Genomic DNA, 25,328 nt, shown 5'->3' with positions numbered 1-25,328 from the left:
CTGATAAAAGGCCCACTCTGACTTTGATGGTGCAGGGTTCGTTTCCCACTCACTTTGCACACAGCACCTTTGCATAAATAACTTCAAGCCGCTGACTGAACAAAAAAAGAGGAAGAAAAAAAAAAGTGTTCCTGTTTGGCTCCTGCCTGATCCCAGATGGAGAAATGGCTTGATGGAAAAACGCTGCTGGAGCATTTGGACAAGACGGGAAAGAAAATTCTTCCTCACGTGCTTGCATATCATGCCAGTGAGCTGATGCATTGCTGAAAGTTTTGTTCGGCTGTTTGGGATGCAGCAAAAAAAGCAGCTTATTCTGAATAAGATACAACAAAGACATCTCCAGCTACCAACCTTCACTTCATCTGCTGCATATTGTCCCAGTGTGTGGGTGGATTTGTATGTTTTCTAGTCTGTATTTGACAGACACCTGCACAAATACACATTCTCACCTTTTCTAAGCTGTTATCGACGTGTGAACATTGTGCCTTGGACAACATGCCTCTCTCCCCTATTGTTGGCCTGTGGTATTTACGAGTGTGAAGCATATGCAGGAGTGTTATCCTGCGACAGGGTCTGTTCAGCCTGCCTATCACTGCCTTTACAGCAGCTGTTGTTTCATCTGTCAGGGAGGAAATGGAAAAAAGCAGTGCTGGAATGCAACATGTATACTCAAGTACTGTACTTGTATTTGTAATTTACACAAGTATTTCCACTTTTATGCAACATCATACCTCTACTGCACTACATCTCAGAGGCAACTATTGTACTTTTTAGTCCACTACATTTGTAGCAGCTTTAGTAACTAATTACTTTTCAGATCGCAATTTTCTGCACCCTTCCAGAAAAACAACATAGTGCATCTTACCGGCTGTTATATCACACTTGATACCACATAGACTGTTTTTCAAAGAAGAATTTTAAAAGGTAACTGATCGATAAGATAGTTGATTTAGTCTCATTCATAAAACATCAGTAAGTCATGAGACTCAACAATCAACTAGGGCCGCCAGGATCTGGATTTTTTTCTTACCGCAGTGACAAAGCAACATATTTTCACAGGATGCTGGTTTACTGCCTTTATAATCACGTTTTATCAGACTTTATTGAATTATAAGCTTAGCATAACTCCTTTAAGGAATAGGGCAACTGTGTAAGTGGAAGGAGAGCAAGCAGCAGACAAGTGATGATGCTGCTCATGGCGGAGCAGAAACTTAAATTTCATAGTGAACTTTCAGTGTGGCAGTAAATGTACAGTTCAGGTTACAGTAGATCAATTATTAAATGCTGCAGCTTCTCAAGACCAAGAAAAATTAAATTAAAAACTGCTAGAAAAGTGATGGGGTTAGCTCCGAAACTAACAGGAAAGGCTAATGTTGAGGTAAAGGTAAGGCTAGTGTGGTAAAATAAATCAGCAATGATAAATCCAACAGAAATGTCTTCTATGGTCATTTATCAATTTTTCCACCTTAAAACTGTTGTTGTTGTTAGTATGTCATTAGTCGTCCACTGGCAACCTCAAGATGTCTTTGGTTGAGTCTATCAACAAATCAGAGGCTGTGTTCTTGACTTGTGTGTGACGGCGCTGATCCTTACATGTATTAATAGATCCATGCGCTCAACATGAGATTGACCCTTCAAAATAAAATGTACAGTGATGATGTTAATGAGCTCAACTCTACGGAAGGCATCACGTGGCCGCGGTAATCCTGCTATCGTCACAGCTCTATTATCAACTATCATCAACAGAATTGCTTACTGTACCTTTAAACAGTTAACTGATTATCAGATCTGATGGCCATTAATTATTTCAGCACTGACCACAGCCAAGTCTACAGATGGTGATTATTTGATACTCAATATGTACACACTGGGTGGAATATCACTTTATCCTAATTCTACCACCAATTCACAAATTATCTTAATTTCTGTCACAATTTTTCATCAATGTTAAGACATTTGGTCCTCACAAATGTAGAAATACAAGAACATAAACAAGAACATTCACCACTGGTCAGGGTATTTTAGCAAAACTTTTTTTTTTTTTTTAAACAAAATTTAAAGGAAATTCAGTTTTAAAATCGTTTCACAGAGCTACAAACTTGCACACACAAACATATTTGACACACACACACACACACACACACACACACACACACACACACACACAGAAACACAGTTGCACAGCAGGCCTCAGTCCGGATGCCGGCATTCTCCACAGTGATAATGGGGCTGTATCCCACTGTAATGCACAGTTCACTGAGGCTGGCTCTGCTCCAGATGGAGAGGCAGCGAGGAAAAGGAACAGGATGCCATAACCTCGCCTCACACAGTGGACAAGAGCCACAGCTGCAGACACACGCACTTACAAACACACACACACACACACACACACAAGGATAAACAGGCCAGAGCACCCACGCCTGCATCAACCCACATGAATGCTTGCATCTCCAGAAAAACACTTGACGTATGTACTGTACATGTTCTCATGAAACATAGAAAAAGACACAGGCAGCATGTGCTCAGCAGGGTTGGGAGAGTTACTTTAAAAATGTATTCTGACACAGCTGGCAATCCAAGTATCACAATATTAAAATAATGCAATTTGATTATTTTCCATTCCTTTTGGATTACCCCAATACCAAATGTGCTCAAATTGCTCAGCCTTATAAAATGCTTTATTACCATAGAGTACCAACATATTTTTCATTAGTAGCAGACAGGCTAGCATGCTAATTGGATTTCTACATAGCTAACATTAGCGGTTGGTCTGTGTAGCTAACTGTGTCATTCATAAATTAAAGATAATATGAACTTTAAAAGAAAAAAAAGTGAAATAACCTGTTACCTTATTTGTATCGGCCATAAGAAGCAAGAAATTGGATAGCGTTATCGTCAATAATCATCAGTGTTTGGTCTGTGTAGCTAGCATTAGCAGTTGGCTAGTGTAACTAATGTTGCAGGTTGATTTCTGTACCCAACAAAGTCAGAATGTATTTTAAAATTGTATTCTTGCTAATAATTCCCATCTTTCCCAAATATCTGTCATCTGATTACTTTTTTCTTCTGTTTGTTCTGTTCTGTCTGTTCTTTTTTGTGTATTTTAATTATGTAATCCTGTTAAATGTATTCCATTACCCCCACAAGCCTGGTGCTCATAAACACACATGTAGAGGTTCAGGCACAGTGATCGCAACATTCATCATAAAAAAAAGAACCCAACAAAACTGGTGTCCGTGCACACTGACCACACAGCCTTACATAAAGTACACTTCAGAAAGAGTGTTGCTGTAATCATGCAGCTCCAGTGTCTGACAAGAGCAGAAAGTAAAGGTGGCAGCAGCGTTGGAAGTGGCGGAGGAGTGGGAGGAGGAGAAACTGCCTTTTGTTGTATTTTCAGGCTCCGTGCAACAAGAAAGGCAGAGGAGCCACGATGTGTGAGAGGATTTGTCGCTGAAAAGTAATAATGTTATTCCGCCCCGTTCTGACCTGTTTAGACGAGGAAGCCAGAAAGCCCCTCTCTGCAGTTCTGCACAAGAGCTGGTTTACTCCCTCACAAGCACAGCGGGAGGGGAGAGGGTTGTAACAAGATCTGCACAACAAAGTCAGTGTTGGGTTTTTAAATTTTGTAATCTATAATTAGTTAGTTGTTTGCAATGCAGACGTGTCCTAAACCTGCATTCTTTCTAATGGGGGCAACTCCACTGGACGCAAAAATAAGTCATATTGTGCTGAGTCTTATGAGAATATGACCCTACTTATCACCACTGAAAACTGTTTCCTACTGAGTTTTTGGTCTCACTAGTACACTGGTACTTTCAGGTATCTGCTTCACGACACACAGCTTATATCTGCCGGCCTGTGCTTACTTATGATACCCTCGGTAAACTGCTGAATATGCGCAGGCTGCTTGTCTGGTAGGACTCAGGGACTCAAACAAAACCCAAGTCACATCCTGGAGATGAGACTCAACAATCAACTGTTTTCAACAACAACAATCAACAACTTCAGGTGACTTTTTAGCTTGTTGGATAAATTGTGGTTGGAGATAACAGCTTTTTTCACCGTCTTGCTTGATGTTGGCTTAGACAAAGCTCTTTTTGAGATCTCACCATACCATACACTTGTGCAGTAAAATATCATTGGGTTTACTTGGCTTATTTCTCCTGAAGGAAACAGTAATGGTACAAAAGATGTGAAACACACACAAAATCCAGATAATGAAACCACTAAATTATGATTTCTGCACAAGAGGTAAAATGTGACTAACATCCGCATCCATTAGTAGAGCACTATATTAGCTTTTGTTCAGTTGAGTTCTCAAGGAAAACATTGGTTTGTAATGCACCATAATTAAACATTTAAACTGCAATCTTGAGACAAACTGACCTTAATCCTTTTATCTCAAAAACACATTTAGGAATAAAACCATCGGTTGTATGTCACATGTGCATACTCTGCTTTATTAAATCCTGCAGCATAATGATGTCTGGCATGTTGTAATCCTTTCCTGCTTGTTTTTTGTATTACTCTGATGGGTTTTTAGTGTCGCCTCATAAACACACACAAAAATGCATTTACACACACACATACACATATATGAGACTTTGGATTACATAATAACAATTCTATACCTCTTTGTTTTTGTAATTTTCTGCTGGACTCAGAAGTACCAGCCACAGGGATAACTTATATTCTTAGACAGAGTTACCTGCATTCTGCCTTTTGTCTACTGTTACAACCTTCTTATCAAAGAAAATATTGTGCCGCCACATAGTCAACATACCTGATAATATTGTAATATTGTAAGGACTAATATAGGCTTTTGAATTTCAGTGTCAAGTAGCAAATATTTGTGCCGATGGTCTTTTTTCATTCTTTCGATTCTTTATTCTAAAGACTATGAGTCTGAAATAGTACTGACTTTTGTCTAATTCATTGTAACCATTTTATGGCCCAGATTTGGACTTGTAAGTCTTTCTTGAGTTAGAAACGTTAATGAATGTGCTTTTAAAGCCCCCAAATAAGGATATAATTATACAGCATGGTTGATTAAGAGCAGAAATTAAAGACAAAGAAAAAAAATGCAGGTTTTATAGGCACAGTGTCTCCGAACATCCTGACAGATGAACATAACCTTGATTATAATGTTTTGTAATCTTTCAGATTTGGAGGATCCTGTTGCTGGTGACAAAATGATCTCCTTCAACTATTTTAAAATGATAGTTTGTGTTATTTCATGTTACATTGTATGAGGTACTTATCAAGAGTCAGTGTATTACCTAGAGTAGATGCCGGTCGGTCGGTACTGCCGTGGACAGGGTCAGCAACAAAAGGTAAGCCACTTAAAAAAAGGTCCACCTGAAAAAGAAAAGAAAAAAAAAATCAATACCAGTTTAAGTGTACACTATATTTAAAATATTTTCTATCAGTTCCGCTCCGTAAGTTACTGTCAAACATATGACTGTGTATTGGCAAGAATGTGGCAATAAGATGCATATCACAATACACGGGTCACAATTCAATATATATTGCAATACTCTAAGCAAGGTGATATACTGCTCTGTCATAGCATAAAGAACCCATATCATACCAACATTTGAGTTAAAAGTTTAGAATTTTACACAATCAGAACAGTGAAGGTAGATGAAAAAACTGCCATCTTGTGCCACAAAATGAAACATTGCCACAAATCTTTGTATGCATCAAGATCTGAGAATTGATGGAGTATCACAAAACATTATTGTGATACTTAAGTGTACTGGTATTATCTTAAACTCCTTGTCAAACAGCCTTTACTGACAGGAAACTACGATAATGCAAGCCAAATATTGCGCTCTACTAACCAACCAAACTCCACTGGCAAAATTGCTAATTGGCTAATTGGCTCCATTGGCAAAATCACATAATAACACAAACAAACAAAAATCGAGGCAGCTGTAGACCAGCAACTCCTGTGTTCTGCATGGTAAAAATGACTGATTTTGCCTGAGTTTGGTTGGTTTTGGAGAAAGCGATATTTGTACAATCATTTTCAGAAAAGTCTGTCTGATGGCAAAGTAAAGCGATGAAAATATTCTGCATAAAGTGTAAGCTTATACATGTTTTTTTTTTTTTTTTTTACATATAGACCTTTTTAAGTGGCTAAACACTTTGCTGCTGACGATGTCCACAGCATTTCATTGCTTAGCTTTCATGCTAGTTCTGCTGCTTCTTCAAACTGGTGGCATGTTGACCAACATCTACTGTAGATTATACACCAAGTATCAATAACTACCTCATTCAATCCCACAACACAACGCAAACTATGCCTTTAAAATAGGGCAAAAAGGGATATTTTTCAATCAAGTAATTAAGGATCACTGCTGATCTTGAACTGTCAGCATTTTAGAAAAAGATAAAGGGACATGGGAGGAGAGTACATCTATACCTTGAGCCTTAATCTACAAAAACTGCCACTAGAAACTCAAGAGCTGCAGCTGCTGCTACGATGAATCCTAAGGAAAAAAAAAAAAACTAGGGAGGAGGGAGACAGAAGGGAAAAAGGAAGAGGAGGTGAGAGAAAGAGAGGAAGGAGAGGAGGATGAGGGAAAGGAAGAGGAAGGAGAGGACGGAGGGAGGGGTGGGGTGTAGTCTGAGTCATCGTCAGTTACAGCCATCATCTGAGCCGAAGGGGGAGAAGAGACGCGCACGCATGCACGCACACACACACGCACATGCACACACACACAAACACACACACAGAGAGGAGAGGCAATCTTTAATGGCAGCTTCCCCTTCTCTTTCACTAACGGGGACGTGGAGTCAAATGGTCAGGGACTGTGGGGAATGGCTGTCTATATTAGAGCCATTGACCCCTCTCTAACACCCCCCCACACACGTACATAGACACACACACACACGTGCACACACACACACACACATATAAATGGGGCCAGAGTCCCCAAACAGTCCATTAGAGATTAAACAAGTTGTTCAGCCAGTTTCAGACTCCAGGCATGACTCAAAATTTCAGATTACTGCTCGTCTGCTTCCTCCTCGCCGCCTCCAACTCCTCCTCTATTACTGTCTCCGTCTCTCTTTCCATCGCTCAGTCTTCTCTATTGTTCCATTAGTGGATTAAGCACGTCGGTACCAGCGAGGAAGATGGGTGCAATTCAGAGGAAATGAAACTCAGTCGATCACCCTACATCGAGGGGGATGTTAGGCATCTAACTGGCGTATTTTACCTGCATGCCTTCATCGCCTCTTCACATGATGGCTCCATTATGGATTTCTATAATAACACAACAGTAGATGAATTCACTGCTGGACTCAATGTGCAGTCTGGTTATTTCTCCTGCACATTATTGAGATAATAACTCACAGTTAAGTGAGTGTTCCCGTTGGCAAAGCCGGACTATTAAAGCCGTGTTGCGCTTGGAACCTGTTGACCAACGAATGGAGAGAGCTGCCTCTCATTCTGTTGAACAAGACTATATGTGTCTCAGCCTGTCAGGTACTTCTGTTGGTACAGTGTCATGTAGCACACTATGCACTCACTTTGGTAGCACACAAACACAGAGTACTGCTGTCTCAAATCGAGGACGGCCATTGTGCCCTTAGCAGAAATGCCAATCACACTGCATCTACTTCTTTGTAAGCGAACTGAAACCGTGCAGAACTTTACTGCCACCTGCAAAAACATCTATAGGTTTGTTTATTCACTTGTACAGCTGCAACAATTCATTGATTATTAAATGAATCGCCAACAATTAATTGATTAATCGGTTTGAGTAATATTTTAAAAGATTCCAGCTTCTTAAATGTGAATATTTTCTGGATTCTTTACTCCACTGTGACAGTAAACTGAATATCTTTGGGCTGTGGTAAAACAAAAAAGATATCTGAGGATGTCATCTTGGGCTTTGGGAAATACTGATCAACATTTTACACTATTCTCTAAAATTCTATAGGCAAACAATTATTAATCAATTAATCAGGAAAATAATTGTTAGTTGCAGCCCTATTCATTTGTATTTAATTTTACTTTTTTCAATGTGAATATCCTTTTAATTCATAATGAAAACACTCTGGCTTGTACACAGCCTATCATATCCCTTTTATAATGGGGGGTGCTGCATAGATATGATAAAACCAAGATCAGAAGACGGTATTTATTGCAATATTAAAAAAGAAAATTGATAACTTGAAGTATTGAGACTTTTTTATGGCAATATCATTTTTTTCATGCTGAAAAATAGATGAAGCACCACCTCATCTTACTTGTGCGACGCCAAACATTTTGATGCTTTGATTAGTAGTAGGTCCATTCAAATGGCATTTAGCATGGAGACATTTTGGTCTGCACCTGTTGATAACACCCCTTGGAAATCGAAAATGAACTCGGAGATCTCAGGCCTGGAACATGGATATGGATCTGCACCAAATTTCATGGCAATCGATCAAAACAGTTGTTGAGGCATTTCACTCAAAGCCACAAATGTCAGCCTGCTGGTCTGGGATCAATAAAGTCAGTGCGATACATAATTCATGGTTATGAATGTCTGCAGAAAATGTAATGCAGTCTGTCCAAAGGTTTCTGAGAAATTTCAATAAAACAGAACTACTGCTGGTGGCAGTAGAGGAAAATTCAGCGAGTGGTGGGGGGGGTTTAATCTTTTGAGAAATTATTTTTCTGGTATGTAGTACATAGTAAAGTTACATAAAGAGCAGCCATCAAAGTACCCACAATTACAGTGCAGAACAACCTCAAGGATATTACTGCTTTTTCACCATATCATTACCACCACATGTGAACTGACTGGGAATTATTACGAGATGTGGCAGTAGCAGGATATCATTATGAAAGATTGCTAATTGGCTCCTTGGTTCAGGGCACAGTTCGCCTTAGCAACCAAACAGCTCACAGCTCCGTCTTCTTACGACAATTATCAGTGCCATGGCTGAAATGCAACTTTCATCACCGACACTGCTTGGATTCACTTACTGCTTATGTAATGCAGCCATTAAAGATCCATTTGCTCTATTAAATATCCTTGTTGTCCTCCTAATGTGAGACTAGATGCCGTGTGAGGTCTTTAAAAAGGAACATGAGCATAACGCTGAAGTGAAATTGGCTTTCTTGCTCCTTTCCCATCTGTCCAAACTCAGTGTAAAACACCACAAAGAGACCGTGTACAATGTGACAAGAGGTGCAGAGCTGCGATGACTAAGAGGTTCTTTGTAAAATAGAGTAGAGTTGATTAGTCTGCTCCAATATTGAGCTAATATTGAGGAGGCTTTCACGCAACATAACACATCATCCAGAGGTCAGTTTAGGAAACAAGTATCAGTGTAGTACAAGCACAAGCCTTCCCACATCTCTTTCCTGCTGCACAGTCTGTGAGCATTTTGCTGCTTTTATCTATTTCAGATCATCTTAAATCAAATATTTTAAAGGTTTTAGATGTTGGCCAGAGTAATCTGAAGATCTATGGAGACCAGAAACTGAAAGAATAATAAAAGGTTATGAGACTATTCATAAATATAACTAAATACATGAATAAATAATACTGTTAAATATTTCAGATAAAAGTATAAAAAGAAAACTTCTCCTTTGAGCTCCAGTCAGTTGATAAAATATTGCGAAAAGCTTTTAATTTCTTTTCCTTTACCACCAGCCAGTAGATCAAACAAAATAAAAACAAATTTATTTACCTTCAAGACTTATTTTTATCAGATATACACCGCATATTCTGGTGAAATGTGAAAAGGAAAATGAGAAAAATTGTGCAGGGAAATATACATATATATACAAATCTAACAAAAATCTTTTCTCCATCTTCAATATTTGCTTTTCTTTTGAACATATTTGAGCCTCGCCCATCATATAATCAAATACTGACGCTATTAGGTTGCAACAACAAGGCAATGGTGGCGAAAACACTGAGTGTGAGCAATAAACCCTAGATGTTAATAATTTCTGTGGTCTTTCTGTCTGGAGAGTGATTTACTGACATTTTAAATCAATTTTACATAATCTAAACTAAGATAGCTAATATCTAGTTAGTATCTAGTTACCTAACAAGCTAAAATGTTATTTCAATAACACAAACTTTAGTCTGTACTGGTGTTGGTGATGTGCAGTCGCTACAAGTTAACTTTCTTGGTAAGTTATAGCCACTATGTGATGCTGATTTTTCTACAAACAACAGCATTCACTGTCAAAACGATTTGAAACATGATACAACCCAAACAATAGTAGCTTTACCTGTAAGTGTAACGGGCCACACCAACATTAAAAAAACATTACAAATCTTGTTCTCCAGATGTAAGAAAAAAAAAAAATCTTGTTGCGTTCACGTATCCAATTCCATTTTCATTGCTTCCCCAGCCAAATATTCCCACAGAGACTTCATTTTTATGACATTATTATCCATATTCTCCAATTGAATCATAATAAATCAATTTATATTTGTATTTGTGCACTTACTTTGGATCATATTAACCTACACAAAATTCAGTTCAAGAAAAGAGATGATAAGAAAACACCAGTGAACCTATAACAATAAAAAGATAAAGTGACTGCCAAGTATTATGATAACTGATTAATCATTTTGAGTTTTTTTTTAAATTTATTTAGAAAAAATGTCCACATTTTCTGACATTTCATGGACCAAACAACTAATCAGTTCATAGTGAAAATGATTAAATGCTGATCATTGGTTGCAGGCCTAAATTATTTTGTGTATGAAGCTTCAACTTAACACAATAGACAGACAGGATCCTCATTTACCAACTAAATGAGGTTTTAGAAAGATATCTGTGCTACATTTAATCAAATGTAAAAAGATAAGGGCCAAGGTTTGAAGGTTGATACAAATTAGTGCTCATTATTAAAACGCACACCCATGAAAAGGACTGGCAAAGTGAATGTATATTCACCTTTTAACTCACTCATTAAGCAGGGATCATGTCATTTAAAGCACCTGAGACAATTTTAACATGAATAGAACAAAAATGCAATTCATCAGTGAGAAGATGTTCCAAACGTTGAATACTAAGTGCTGCAGATATGGAGCCACAGAGAAATTACACAATGACAAGGGCAGATGTGGCTCGTGGGCTGTTCATTGCCCACCGTGGGTTTAGCTTCTCCAAAAACTCTGTGAAAAGGTTTTACATTAAAGCTTCCAGTCGGGCCTTTGTGCACTGATACAATGCATTAGTGCAAGCTGCAACACCTCAGGCTCTAGGTGGGTACACAGGTCCCCAGAGGGTTACATAAACAACACACACACAAAGCAGGTTTGACGCCTGCATCGCATTTTATCAGATGGAGTCGAAGTGGAGAGAAGGTACGTGTGTGTGTGTGTGTGTGTGTGTGTGTGTGTGTGTGTGTGTACTTTGTGAATATTTCATCTCTGTGGCAAGGAGGTTAACCTGATTCCCGAGGCTTTTTCAGCAACACATACAGTACATGAACACACATACACACACAGACACACACATTAGAGAAGGGGATGGAGATAATGACATTAAGGCAGGCAAAGACACGTTCTGGGCTTTAACTGATGAGTTCAGGAAGCAAAACTTCCCCTTCTCCACGAGCATCCATCCATGTCATCCGAAGGACGGATGCTCGTGGATAAGACGGCTGTGTGGACAAACAGCAAATGGCTGAAAACAGGCTTTAAAGTCCAAATCCAGCCAGTGTTAAAGGAAAAATATGAAAGACCCAAGTGTGCACCAGTGAGTACTGCAGTGTGAGAGCCACAGACCGTCTATTAAGAGTTGGAACAATTAATCAGTTATTAATCAATTATCAAGTTCATTGCCAACTATTCAACTAGGTAATCGATTAACCTTTCTGAGTATTTTTTAGTTAAAAAAAAAGTTTCTTTCTTCATCTATTACAGTAAACCGATTATCTTTGAGTTGTGGACAAAACGAAACACTCAAAGGCATCATGTTGAGCTTTTTGAAAAACCAATTAATATCTTTCACCATTTTTTTTGACATTTTTGGACCAAACAACTATTTGATTAATGTAGAAAATGCTCAACAGATTGATCGATAATGTTACAGGAGAGACTAGAAAAACGGGTCTAAATAGGACATATGTCTGTGTGCTCCAGATGTTTGCACCTGTTTTTCAACTGACAATGGACTGGAATGGAAATGTCAGAGGAGAGCATGCTAGCTGTATTATGATAGTAGCAGTACTGTGATTAGCTTTTTAACAGACCATGTGAAAAAGTTGAATCATACCCTTCTAGAGACTCTATATCTCAAAACAAAGTTACTTGGGGAAAAGTGCAATTTAGGGCTGCAACTAATGATTAATCTTGATTATTTTCTCGATTAAACGATTAGTTGTTTGGTTATGAAATATCAGAAAACAGTGAAATATGTCAATCAGTATTTCCCAAAGACCAAGATGACGTCCTCAAATGTCTTGGTTTGTCTACAACCCAAATGTGTTCAGTTTACTGTCAGAGAGGAGTAAAGAAACTAGAAAATATTCACAGTTAAGAATCTGAAATCTGAGAATTTTGACTTTTTTTTGTTAAAGAATAACTCAAACAGATTAATCGATTATCAAAATAGTTGGCAATGACTCGATTAATTGTTGCAGCTCAAGTGTGGTTAATCAGCATTGTCAGAAAATGACTGAAAAATACCTAAACACACTAGAGTGACTGTAAAAGAAAACGTAAAGCTACAACATATCCTCCACCAGCTTGTTATTGTCCAAAAAGACTGCACCAACCAAAAATTTCCCATCAAACAAGTTCAAACAGTCTTTGAAGTGCATAAGGACAACACTTGGTCTAATTCAGGGTGGCATAAAAAAAATGACGGCTCTGAATCACCTCAGCAACACAAAGTGTCTCATCAAGGCACTCATGGCTCATCAGAGCAACTGTTATAGACCCGTACTTCCCACCCACGCCACCAGCTTCTTCATCGCACACACACACACACACACACACACACACAAATATCCTTCATCATCCAAAGAGCAGACGAAGAAGCGCAAACACACCAGACCCCCTGATGGGCACGGCCAGCTTCTCTACGGCGCCACAGGCTGAGTCCTCGTCTGCTGCATGACAAAAACAAAAACTGGCCAAAAAGTTACTGTGTGTGTCACACACACATGCACACACACCAGAGTTATTGCAGTTCAGGAGTTTTTGAGGTATTACTTTTTCCTTTTTTCTCTTTTTTTTTTGTATTATAATTGAATTTTAAGGCTGTTGAGAGTGAGGACGGCCTTGAAATTTCATGGTGCAACATTTTAGAAATCACCTTCTTACTGAGAGTTAGATGAGAAGATACTGCTCACACGTCGGCACATATATATGTTATGCATGAAGCTAAAGCCAGAAGACATTAAGCCTAGCTTAGCACAAGGACTGTAAACAGGGAAAGACAGCTAGTGTTGTTTTATAGAATGATAGCAAAATCCACCTACTAGCACCTCTAATAAACATCTTTAATCGTGTTTCATGTACAAATTAAATTTGTTTTTGAGTCAAAGTGTAGAAACAACTCCCAGGCTAGCTGTTTCTGCCTGTCGCCAGTCATTATGCTAAGCACCTGTAGAAAAATGCTAAATTTGATCACATCACATCAGTATCAGCTGCCAAACAACATCTTCCTCAACCAAAGAAAAAAATAAATTCTTAGCAAATTTTAGGACATCACAACGATTACATTGTGTTTCTCTTTCAGATATCATTTGAAAGATCTATACAAAGATGTGTTAGTTAAATATAAAGCTATTGCTAGGAGACAATTAGCTTAGCTTAGCACAAAGATTGGAAGTGGAAAAAAATAGCAATTTCCTAAAAATTCTCACCTGGGTTGGATGAACACCACTGACATTTACTTAGCTATGTGCCTAATTGGTGCACAGTCCACACAAAAAAATTCACAATATTGGCCTCCACACTGGTAATATGTGAATTTTTCTCCTCTACGTATCAGCCTCAAAAATCTCATATCAGTTTGACTCTAGAAAATATTAATGTTTTTTCTGTACTTTTGAACCTTTAAATCTCAGATACTGGAGTTTCCTACAAGCACCTGAATGCACCACATAGGTTCTAAGCTCAGTGAAACATCTGAAAGTCTCCGGCTGCCTCGAAGGTAGGGCTACTGTCAGAAACTGAACTAAATGGTAAAGTAATCGTGACTTGTGCTGTTGTGTGCACACACGTGTATATATATCTGTGCAGATGCAGACGAGAAGACCGTGAGAGATGCATCAGCTCGACAGCACTGCGAGGGACTCCAGGGTCTTTACTGAGCAGCTGACTGCACTACATCCAGTCTCATGATGTTTTCCTACTCAACTCCAAATTTGATCAAATGGTGCGATGGTGCTCAGGAAGTGGCGGAGAGTTTGGTGTGATCAAACATACATTTAGACTAATGTACACACTGACAGACGGAGTGAAAAACACCTGAGAGAGACGCGCACAGACACACAGACACACACACATACTGCAGAACTATATTCACCTCCCTCCCATCCTGCTTCAATCGAATCAACTCTTATCAAATCCAATCAGACCCACTGAGGCGTTTCATTTGGAGTCGAGCGGCAGAGTAGATTATGCACACGGGCGAAAGAGAATGAATCAAAGTGTGTATGTATGTGTGTGCATACAAAATCGTGTGCATACCCACGTGTTCGTGCATGTGTGTGCTTCAGCAGTCCATCTGCACTGTCGCTGTTTGTGTGGCTCTGCCCGTCTGTGTAGGCTTAGGTGTACCGCGTGTGTGTGTGGATCATTTCATCCATTATTCTTGTTACTGTGAAACACTGCCAGTCACACAGATTGGGCTTACGAAACACAGCTGTGTTAAGGCAGGTGACAACCCCGCTGCTCCCTTGATCCATAAACCAACAGCATCACTCCCGTTTTGGGTTTTGGATAGTTTGGATTATTTGAAGGGCATTTTGTGAGGTACCTATCGATAGTCAGTGTAATACCTATAGTTGATGGTCATCGACCATTTTACAACCCCAGTTCTAAAAAAGTTGGGACGGTGTACAAAACAAAAAGCAATGATTTGCAAATAATTTTTGACCTACATTCAATTGAGTGTAGTACAAAGGCAAAACATTTTATGTTCAAACTGATAAACTTTATTGTATTTTGTTTTTGTGAATATACACTCATTCTGAATTTGATTTCTGGAAAAAAAAAAAAGTTTGCACAGGTGCAACAATGACTGGGAAAGTTGTGCCATACTCAAAAAACATGTTTGAAAGTAAATATATAAATAAGTGAATTAGAAACAGATGATAATGTCTTGATTGGGTATAAAAGGGCCATCCTCCAAAGGATGGCACAAGGTTCACACCTTTGTAAAAAACTGACAGCAAGTAGTCCAACACTTTAAAAACAAGGTTTCTCAATGCACAATTGCAATTGCAAGGAACTTAGTGATTTCACCATCTACAATCCATAACATCATTAAAAGATGCAGAGAATCCAGAGAAATCTCTGTGAATAAATGGCAAGGCTGAAAACCATCACTGAATGCCTGTGACCTTTGACCCCTCAGTTGGTACTGCATTAAAAACCCTTCTTACCCTGTCCACAGGAACACATTGTTTAGCTTCCCACACCTGTACTCCTGCTGCTCCTCCAAACTGGCACCCAACCTTGATCTACCATAGGTAATACACTGACTATGAACAGGTCCCTCATACAACGTCACTTCATAAAATCTAAACTATCCTTTTAAGTCTTACCCTTTTACATCCTCACTAAACCTGTCGATGCACCGCTGCTCCACCCCAAAAGAGGAAATCTGAAAACTCTGCAGCATGTTGCACTAAAAGGATGTAATTACAATGCAGAGCAGATAAACAGCAGTGGAGGCGAGCACTGAAAAGTATCTTTTTGCTGGTGTGGGCGTCACTTGTAGCACAGCAACCAACCATCCACGCAACCAAGCAGTTGCCGGAGGGATTAAATCTGTGTTGTTGTTGTTGTTTTTTTTCAGTGTGTCCATGTGGCTGTGGATGGAGAGAGGAAGGCTTAACCTTTGTGGCATTGGGGGAATTCAAAATAAATCGCTGCAATTGCTTCACACAGACGAGCACCCTATCAAGGTAAATCTCCCCTTAAGGTTAAAAGCCTGATAAGTCGTGACAAGCTGCTCATTTCCTCTTCCAAGAAACATATGCATGGTTTTAAATGCTATTTTCCAAGTAAACATCAACACAATCATCTTGCCAAATACATTAATCTGCAAATTAAGTGCTGCATAGTTATACACTGTCGGCTCGTGGGTGGTGTTGGACGACAGAACCCACCTAACAGGAGTACCTGGAACGTATCTAGAATCTGAAATCTGTGACAGTGATTATAACTGGTGATGTAACTGGAAATGCAGACTTCCCCTTTAAGGCATTACTTCCTGTTTGCCCAGGAGCAGAGCATCCAGAGCTGTGGCTGAGAACAATAAACAGTGTTTGTTATAGACTTTTTAAAAAACAGCGGGGGCGGTAAGTTTGGCTCACCGTTTGCCCAGTCCTACTCCGTCCTGATCGCAGTATCACTTCCTGTGACCCCAATGACAGAGACATCAGGCTGAGGTGTCCTGATGCTCCACCTGATATATAGTTGTGAGTATCAGAGACGTACCTGACTCTGAGTTTACAATTTAGGACAATGGAAAGACTAACAAACATGGTTTTAATTAGTTTTTACATGTTTTTTGTGGAGTTTGAATGAAGCAGTTTACAATAAGTTAATGAGTCAATTAAAGAGAGAAACTTGAACTCATAATGTAAATGGTTGTATGTCACTTTGTGAGTTTATTTTGCTTTTTGAGTATAGTGAATGTACACAGTGTACATAACAGTGAATTCATCACTTGCACACACCTCCCAGCTGAGACTTCAGAGGTGGGAGGGAGGATGAATATATCGCCAGATGCAAATAGATGGGCTGACAGTGGTCGGTCGGAAAATTTTCATCATATGACCCAACCTTACTCGCATTGTACAAGTTTATAACTTGCTCTGCTGTAATACTGCACGGCTCTGCGAACAATGACACAGCTAAAAATGACTGAGGCTCAGCTCAGGGCCTTCTCAACTGATGATTCACATCACTGAAGTTTAAATCCAGTCAGGGTCAATGGGAATCAAAGCCTTTGAGACAAATACTCGATTAAACATTAAGGATTTATGTACTCAGCCTTCATATAAACTGGTAGTTTGGCAACCTTTTCATTTATTACAATGCATTGGTAACAGTTTTAAAAAACACAGTGGTGGACAGGCATTAATAGAAAAGAATTACATAATTTATTAGATCACCTGTCTATTTGTAGTCAGAGGATTACTCCATAATGTTATCAACCTCTGCATCACTTCAAGCTTTGCATTTGCTCCGGGCTGCAGGATTACAATGCAAACTTAGCTGCATGTTCTAACCGGACATTGTTCTGCGTGTTACATGTCCGTAAAGTGTGCATTTGCTTGCTTTCAGAAACATTTTCCTGTGGAGTTATAAAGGGTCATCTGCAAAACAGTTTAATCTGTAAATGGTTACCTCGAGCAGAGCTGAGAAAAGTGGGCAGCAGCAGAAGACGATGTAATCGAGCAGCAGATTACAGGCAGTGATGTAATGCAGCGTTGATGACAGCGTCCCTCTGTAACTCATAGCTTCCTGAGAGCCTGGCGCACACATGGTGAAAGTAAACAAACGCGCAGCAGGGGGAGAGACGGGAAACAAAAGGCCGGGATGGTCTGACAGTGATATATCTGTTCCCTCTGTGTACCAGGAGGCATGTCAGAGGATCCACTGCTGCAGGAAGTGATCCTTTCAGAGTGACGGCGAGACTGAAAAACATGGCCTGTTTTCATGATATCCGAGTCCCTGCTTCGGGGGCCACACGCATTTGTGTTGGTTTTCAGCATGATGTGATTTTAATTACCCAGTCTGCTGTGTTGGCACACATTGTTGTCAGATCAGGCTGATACTGGGCTTTATTAAATATCAGCCTGTCAGTGTCGTCCAGAGCTGATGCAGTGGAGGTTAGTCTGGGTCTCATGATGATATAAAGGCTTTTTCTGAGACTTTTCTACACTGAGAGCAATTCAGCAATACCCCAAATCCTAACAGTAATAAAAAAATAGATTAAAAGAACACTGGCAGTGAATAGAGAAAGCTACCTTTGGGTGTAGAAGTTGACTGTAGTGTTACAAAAAACATACAAAACCAAAAATCCATAGATTGATTTAAATTTTCATTTGTGCTCAATGTGTCAGATGTCGACAGTGAAAATTGAGTTATTACATTTTAAGGGTTATTTTCAGTCAAACAGTAGCATCAGTGATAGCTGGCTACATTAGCTGGTCTGACCTGTGAAGAGTTTCATGCAGACTTATTGCAGTTTACTGACTTCATGTGCAAATGTCTGTTGTCGTTTTCTTTTTGCTAACAATTTGCGATGCTAAAGCTAGCTATGTCAAGAAACAGCAGCAGGAACAGATGAAGTCGTGTACAGACTTTGAGTTTCAGCCCTAACTCCAGTAACAGCAATGTAGGGTTGTCGATCGGTCTTGGTTGACACACCTTTTTGAACTGAAATGTCTCAACAGCTGTTGGATGGACTGCCATGAAATTTTGCCTATCCTACTGAATTTGGTTATTCTCTGACTCCTCTGGCACCACCAAGAGGTTAACATTTTTTGCTTTTTTTCTTGACAACTATGGGATGAATTTGCCACAATACAGCCTTGCAAATGGTGTAGTTTTAATATTCTTACTTAACTGTTTGTTCATGTAGGTCTATAAATATGATGTTTCAATCATGCTTTAGTCTTGCTTCATAGGGGAAAGCCATTTAAAATCATTATTCATCCCTGAGCTTGAAAAAAAAAAAAGAAAAATCATGATTCATCTTTATTTTTGGCCATTTCGTCCAGCCCTAATTTTGCAAGAAGAAATCAGTGAGCTAACCAACATATGCTGGTGTTTACCACCCCGTTCAGTCTGTGATGTTTCATACCAGATGAAACCAAGAGGGAGGGAAGAGGAAGAGGATCAGATGTTGGTGAGTCCAGTTTTGTCTGAGCAGAGTTTCCATTCCCTTATTTCCCTGTGGTAGCAGAAGTGACCGTACTCAACACCAGACTTTTGTTTTGGGTAAACTTTAGTGAATTTATGGGTTTCAGTTCTCGGCAAAAAGATGCTCTTCCTTACATACTAAAAATAGCATTATCATGCGTAAGATTTTTGTTGTTGGGCAGAAAACAATGATTACAAGCAGCCTCCTGTGGTTATGGTGAAGTTATGATTGTCTATCGTCTGTAATGTGTGACAATCAACAGCTTGCTGACAAGAGAGTCGATAAAGTCCATGTAAAAGAGAAAAAAACTGGCATGTTTGTCATTTGTTTTGATTGTTTCAAGTTGCACCAGTTTAACACCGATCTTCCCGAGAACTGTGTTTGACTCGGCGCCTGCAAACAGCCAACCACAAACATTCCCCTGGCGGTGGTGGAGGGACAACCGACACCACCGACACGCACAGAGAGGAAGTGAACCCGAGAGAGGAAGCACATTTCTGCTGCGCTGCCCAGTTTTTTTTTCCTTTCTCCGTCCGAGAAGACAGATCGATATGGATAAGAGAGGAGAGGAGACCGGCTCCCAAAAAGCTGAGTCAAGGTACACACACACACTCTCTCTCACACACACACACACACACACACACACACACACACACACACACACACACACACACACACACACACACACTTGTATACTTGTAAGGACCATAGCCCCTAAAAATCACAACTATGAGCTAAACTCCATTTGCCTTGATGTGAACCTAAAACTAAATCCGATCTTTTCCCTTAAACCAGGCCTCAACCCCTAAAAGGTCCTCTTGAGGGCAAAATGTCCCGATTTGTCAAACGTGTACTCATAAACCTGCAGAAATACACACATTTATAATGGTGAGGACCCTAGGCTAAGCTAATCATCACAACTACATCACAAATCCCCTTACCCTAATGTTAACCTAAAACTAAATCTTGTCCCTATAACCAGGCCATAACCCCGAAACAGCCCTTTCTAGGGCAAAATATCCCCATGTTTCAATCATGTCCTCAAAGGCCTGCAAGAATGAAAACCCGAGTCCATAATCATCACAACTACATGGTAACACACACACACACACCAATGCCTGAATGTTAACCGAAAAAGTAAAACTAAATGTTGTCGGTAAAAAGCTTAACCCAGGAATGTCCTTCTTGAGAGCATAATATTCCCACGTTGTACTTGTGTACTGGTGAGGACCCTAGCCCATGACCATCATAACTACATGGTAAACCCCACTGTGCTACTGTTAACCTTAAACTAAACCTTACCACATCTTACCCTGAAACAGTGCATTCAAGGTCAACCTACCCCCCCGCCCCCCCCCCAAACTGTCCTTAGAAACATGCAAGAGGAAACTTCTCTTTCAGAAATTTAAAGGCATTTGCAGTTACTGTTTCAATAAAACAACTCTTCTCTATTCTGCTGTGCTGGGATTGTTTAACAGCTTGTAAAAGTGCCCACTGTGGAGGGATAATATGACTGGAATGCAGCCTTACAGGAAATGGACAGACAGCTGCCATACTATACAAGTGTCACACACGACGGCAAAGAAGACACTGATTAAACATATGCACAGACTGTAAATTGCATCAAGTGTCTCAGTTAACTGAAACAACTGGTCACTGAACAGAAAATGATTAGCAGTTGCACTGATTTTTTTTTTTTTTTTTTTTTTCTTTGGAAATTCCAAACACTGCCTTGTTCCAGCTTTTCAGTTGTGCAGACCCGGCGAGCTGCCATGATTACTCAATTAATTGATTAGATGTCAACTGTTAAACTATTTTGATAATCAATTAATAGTTTTGAAAGAAAAGAAAGGTCGTCTGATTTCAGCATCACAAATGTGAATATCTTCTGGCTTCTCTGGTCTTTGGGTTGCGACAAACAAGACATTTGAAGACGTTCAACATTTTCATCATTTTATGGAGGAAACAACTAATCAATTATTGGAGAAAATGATTGACAGATGAATTGCTACTGAAAATAATCATTTGCTGCAGCCCTACTGACGATTTTCTTTGTCTTATGTTAACGTCTCTGTTGATGCAACTAAACAGGCAATTTGATTATGTAACCTTGGGCTCTGTGACATTACTGCTGTGCGATAAGACAGTATACTGTATATTATGCAATGGTAGAAATGAGTCCATTGGAGGAGATTTGGCAGCACCGTTATGAGCGTGGGAGCTGTCATGTAGTGGCTCTGCTACATATTAGGAGGAGGCCAGGTAAGAAGTCAGGGCTGGATCCTTGCATGATTTTGCAAATTCAAGTGAAATTGTAAATACAGAGCAGGAGGTACTTCAGCCAACCCAGGATGAGGGAGAAGAACTTCACTGTATGGAGGCTCCAAATGAATAATAAGAAGAAAATAATCAAATGTGGTCTCATATATATACTGCTCTGGTGTAAACCAAGTCTCGTAAAGCCCCCGCATGCCAAATTGATTTAAAAGATATCATTAATATAATGTAGCCTAAATCTTCACTGTAGATCTTTAGTTTGGAGCCACGTTCACATGCAAAGTGCACATCGCCGTCTGAACTGGGTGTGTCTGGTGTGATGGTGAACGGCATGCTGGAGCGTTAGGAGACTTGGATTATAGCAGACAAGGAGTGTGGAGGTATTTATGTTTGTTTGTTTTTTTCTCTCTGTTTGAAAAGTGGTCACCATTCACTACAATTGTTAGGAAGATTTTGAAATGCCGTTTTCCTGTGAAACCAAGAAACAAAACCTTCAGTCAGCATGAGGGTGAGCAGAAAGTGACTGAATTTTCATTTTTGGGTGAACTGTCCCTTTAAAAGAGTTTAGTATTGCAAACTAGGCTCAACTTAAACACTGCTCAAAGCTACTACAAGGAACTATCATACTTTTTTTTTTATTTTGAAGGTCCCTCTAGACAAAAGTAGTAGTTTTGATGTCATAATAAAAACAGCTTCCTTAAATGTACAACTCACTGCAAACTAACCTGCAAAAATGTAAACGCAGGCTTGTTTCGTCGGATTTTAAGGAGACTCTGACCTAGTAGCAGACATTAAGAATAACGCCATAGAAACAGCCAATCTTCTTGCTGATGGTCTTGTTAACTAATGTAGATCATATAGAAAGCATGAGAAATTTCAGAACAATTAAAAAAAACTTGCTGTAGTAGTATTAATATTTAAATCTACCATTCTCTTTAATGTCCAAAAGCTATTAAACTTATTTTCACCTCTTGAACTTTACATTAAATCCACTTTTCTCCATGAGTTAATATTTATCTTATGTACAGTTCTTGCCTTGTTTAAAGTTGCTTTACAAAAACTTGTCTTTTCTGAGCAAAAAACTCTCTAGGTTTAAAAAAAAAAGCATTATGGGATTATTTTTGTGACACTGTCAGGATATTAAAACCAGAAAACACAGAGATGTTTGGTGATATAAAACTGCTATTGGCCAGAGAGAGGAGTACTAGTCACTCCCACCCCTACAAGCACACATACACACATGTGGTGCTGGCAGGCCAGACACATCCATTCATAAAAAGACCCACCCTTTTCCCCATCCGCTCACACACACACACACACACACACACACACACACACACACACACACACACACACACGAGCATCCGGGACGGTCACAGGTGGTCGCTGGTGTTTTATTATCGTCTCTTTAATGAACTGAATTTTGTGTGGCTTTAAAAGTAGGTCAATATCGTCCAAAACAAGTGCACAAATATAAATATAAACTTAAAACATCACAGACAACATGATTTATTATGATTCAATTGAAGAACATATAATAATATCAGTAAATTAAGTCTCTATGGGAATATTTGGCTGGGGAAGTAATGAAAAGGGCATTGGATACGTGAACGCCTGCAGCGACACTAAACCCAATCCAATTAGTTTAATCAATGGTGTGTTAAATGCCCACTGGAGAATGGGAAATTCACAAACTTCCCACATGACACTCAAGTTCATGGTTGTGTCGTGTCAATGCAACAAGAGTTTTGACCTCAAAGCACATTTTACAGATAGAATTATCGATGACGCGTTTCTATTTTTAAATATATTAATATTTTAAAACTTTTGAGCCATTTTGGCCTAATTTTGGTCAAAATCAGGAAGAAAGTGTGAGTTTCATCAGCAAAATAGTGTAGAATAAAGGGCCATGAACGCCCCATTTCTTCAACTTCACTCTCTCCGTGCATTTAACCCTTTAAATGCCATAAACAATCCGGAAAACTTAATTTTACAGGCAGGCTGTGAAGTAGGCGAGACTCACACACACGCACACACACACACACACACACACACACACACACACACACAGAGAGAGATACAGCAATAATGTAACGGTATGCGAGGACGAAATGATCCATGTCCATGAATGAAGGAGGCTGGCCGATTCCCATCGCGGTCCAGTTAATGAACTACACCCCCTGGAGATGCTTTTTATCTTACAGAAAGCGAAATAAAACGGTTTGCGTTGTGATTTATGCAGTAAAAAGAGAGTTAAACAGACGTACTCACCCCGAGCAGCAGCAAAAATGAGTCAGCTACAGACAGGGAGAGAGATGCGGGAGTCTGCGGGAAGATAATCTCCTCTGGGTGTCACAGAAAGCAGCTCTGCGGGGAATTTAATTTCGGCCTAAAAAGAGAGGCTGCAGGGAGAAAAAAAAAAGTCCACTCCGTCCGTCGGTTCACTTTTGCGGCTTCAGTGATGGATTTGAGTCCGTTTCACCAGCGTGGGGAGACGCGGCCGTGAAGGGGACACGCGTGGGGCGAGCTGTCAGACAGTGTTTGGAGGTGATAAAGGAGAAACGCCGGGTTCAGGATGGTCGTGATTCCGCTCAGTGTCGGTGTGTCTCGCTCTCCGCCGCTCTGCTCTGTCACCGGCTGCTGCTGCTGCTGCTGCTGAAACGTGGAAACGCCTTTTCCTCCCTCCCTCTCTCCCTCTCCCGGTCACGGTTAAGCACGCTGTCTGATTCGTCCAGAGATCGTCTATTGGAAACAATGGCGCACTCTTCCAATAAACCACTCCATGAATGAATGATTAGGTGGATAAAAATATGGGCAAATGGGAATGAGACATTGACAACCCCAAGTCGGTCATTTCTTGGAGGGTTACTTTAAAAATGTATTCTGAATTGACTACTAATCATCAGTTAAAAAATGTAGTCAGTATCCCAATCCAAGTATCCTAATATAAATATTATGTAACTTTGATTACTTTTCTGTGTTAATCTGATTACATATTTTTTTATAACTATAATGGACTGTAGTTACCTTTTTGTTGTATCCTAATCATATAATCCAGTTATGAGGAATTCATTACTCCCCAAGCCTGACTGATACCACTCACTTAACTCTGTATAAGACGGGTTACATTTAATTTCAATGTGATTGTTTAACACTGCCGTATAGTGGGAATCTAATAGCAAATCACACAACCAACAAAAAAAAAAAAGAATCATGAAGTTATTATTTTTTTTCCCAGTATAGAAACTGATGACTTGACCAACTAATTAACCAAAACTACTAAGAGAAGCTCTCCCTGTTTCTCTGTGATAGTTCATCAGCTCATTGTGAGATCATGTGTTGTTATGCTGAACATCCTCACTGACAGTCAGGGCACGAAATTAGCACCGCCACCAGCACAATGATGGTCATGTATGCAAGTATGCCAGTAAATAAAACAAACAATCCATTGACCATGTGCCTCTCTAACGCTGTCACAGTGCTGTGGAGATAACATGTCTCCTAATTAGTAAGGATTGAGATCATTAACTAACTTCAGTTTTGTAATATATCACTTCTTTTCCTCTATTGAGAGCTTCTCTTTTAAGGGCATTTGTCTTTTACACGAACTGCCGATGAATGATGGACAGATGACAAGTCACCTGACGATAATGACAGATTATAACAATGAAAACTATGTACGCTCTCCTTTGTCACAATAAAACAACGCTTCAAAAAGAAGCTAAACCGGTGAGACACCCCTATCTGTGCAAGATTTAAAGATTTTTGACTGTTGACTCATAGTGTAAGCACCTCGTCTCATCTTGTTGTATTGTTGTAGAAGAAGTGACAAGTCAAACTTCACAGCAAATTGGTCATTTGTCAGAAATTGGGCCTATACCTTTTTGGTATTTCTGGAGCTTTTTCGCCAACTTTTCATCAATATTAAAGGCACAATATGCAACATTTTTTCAAAACAC

General features: G+C 39.5%; 1 protein-coding gene across 1 annotated transcript in view; it reads right to left on the bottom strand.

Moving 5' to 3' along the window:
* pea15 (proliferation and apoptosis adaptor protein 15) overlaps positions 1 to 24,021 on the bottom strand; it is a 59,283-nt gene extending 35,262 nt beyond the window's left edge. The window contains exons 1-2 of the mRNA XM_084711971.1: positions 23,641 to 24,021; positions 5,283 to 5,361 (exon numbers count right to left, since the gene is read on the bottom strand). The gene's annotated coding sequence lies outside the window, so the exon portion shown is untranslated. The remainder of the gene's footprint in view (positions 1 to 5,282; positions 5,362 to 23,640) is intronic.
* Positions 24,022 to 25,328: the final 1,307 nt, after the last annotated feature.

Source organism: Lutjanus erythropterus, chromosome 23, assembly GCF_056507025.1.
Source record: "Lutjanus erythropterus isolate fLutEry1 chromosome 23, fLutEry1.hap2, whole genome shotgun sequence".
NCBI lineage: Eukaryota > Metazoa > Chordata > Actinopteri > Lutjaniformes > Lutjanidae > Lutjanus > Lutjanus erythropterus.
Note: the sequence above shows the minus strand (reverse complement) of the source record. Positions and strands in the feature narration are given on the sequence as shown.